At 47.1% G+C, this 1,778-nt stretch overlaps 1 pseudogene; it reads left to right on the top strand.

Annotated features, from left to right (window-relative positions):
- Positions 1-272: 272 nt before the first annotated feature.
- Positions 273-1,357, top strand: LOC100769315 (annotated as a pseudogene).
- Positions 1,358-1,778: the final 421 nt, after the last annotated feature.

Raw genomic sequence — 1,778 nt, 5'->3', positions numbered from 1 at the left:
TGGAGAACACAATGCCCACATTCCCAATAAATGGGATTGTGGCTTTGGTTATTTGTTAGGTTATGAATGTTTGTCATTGCTTGGGGGGATATAGAAATACAATAGAGGATAAAAAGACAACTATTAACCTCAGATATTTTACATCGTTATGGGTTTTAGTATATTGATATAATTTTAAAATATTTTTTTCCTCTACTGTATGTATATTTCTACTCTTGTTTGGGGTATTATACTTATGTAGCTCACTTAAACATGTAAAGTATAGTTAAGAAATGCAGGTTAGGCTACTTGGGACTCTAGCTCCAGACACACAAGGTGGCCACCGAGTGAATGTCCTAGCAGCTGCTCCTATCCTGTGCATCTACAGCACCTCGAGACCCAGAGGGACCTGCATAGTTGCAACATCCTGAAGGATAACATACTCGCCAATTCAGCCAGTGCGCAGATTCTCATTAATGGAGGCATGGTGGTAAAAGGTGGCTGTACCCATGAGAAGATGTCTACATTGAGATGGCATCATCCAGCAGGTGGGCCATGAGCTCATGATCCCTGGAGGGACCAAGGCGATTGATGCTACCACTTGTGATCCCTGGAGGGACTGACACCAGCACCCACTTCCACCAGACCTTCATGAATGCCATGTATGTGGACGACTTCTACCATGAGACAAATTCGGCACTCGTTGGTGGCATCACCGTGATCACTAGCCATGTTCTTCCTGAGAAGGAGACCTCCCTTGTGGAAGCCTATGAGAATTACGGGAATTTGGCTGACCCCCAGGTCTGCTGTGACTATGTCCTCCATGTGGGGAGCACCTTGTGGGCACCCATGGTGAAAGCAGAAATGGAGACACTAGCGAGGGAGACCTTTCTTCCAGATGTTCAACATTTTCCAGATGTTCATGACCTACAAAGACTTGCACATGCTTTGAAACTGCAAGCTACCAAATATTTTATGCCTGCAGGGACATTGAGGTGTTCCCCTGAGTCCCTGCTGAAAATGGGAAGCTTGTGGATGAGGGTGCTAAGGAGGCTCTAGATTTGGGCATCACAGGCCCAGAAGGAATTGAGATCAGCTGTCCAGAGGAGCTGGAAGCCGAAGCCACACTCACTGTGTCATCACCATTGCAAACAGGAACCACTATCGCATCCACCTGGTCAATGTGTCCAGCATCTCAGCTGGCAACATGGTTGAGTAGCTAAACTGCAAGGGAAAGTGGTGCTGACTGAGACCAATGCACCCGGGCTTGTACTACTACAACCAGGACTGGTCCTATGCAGTCGCTTACAACACAGTGCTTCCTCTGAGACTGGACACCAACACTTCTGCCTACCTCATGAGCCTGCTGGCCAAGTAAGGTGTTAGGGTTAAAGAGCACTCCATGTGGGGGTTACAGGTACAGCCTCCAGCTCTCGAAACCAAACCTGACCTGGATTGGTTTCTGTTGGGCCAACCAAATCAATCACAGCGTGATTTTTCTTGAACCTTTCTCCAGAACCCAATTGTTCCTTGCTATCCTGTTGAACATTTCTGGCAACGTGATTTGGAATGAGAGCATAGACCAGCCTTCCAGAGGCCATTGACACCTCACTTTGAAGCCCCGTGGGGAGCTGGGGGATAGGACCTGTCATCTTTCCATATTTGTGGTCCTCTCTCTTCCTGACTGCCTTACTTTGTCACTGCATCAAAATACCTGAAGGAGCCAACTTTTAAGAGAAGAAAGGTTTTTTTTAGCTCCTCTCCAGAGATAAGTCCTCCATGAAGGCTTAGGATCAGGC

The sequence above is a fragment of the Cricetulus griseus genome, chromosome 9, assembly GCF_003668045.3.
Source record: "Cricetulus griseus strain 17A/GY chromosome 9, alternate assembly CriGri-PICRH-1.0, whole genome shotgun sequence".
In the NCBI taxonomy this organism is placed as follows: domain Eukaryota; kingdom Metazoa; phylum Chordata; class Mammalia; order Rodentia; family Cricetidae; genus Cricetulus; species Cricetulus griseus.
Note: the sequence above shows the minus strand (reverse complement) of the source record. Positions and strands in the feature narration are given on the sequence as shown.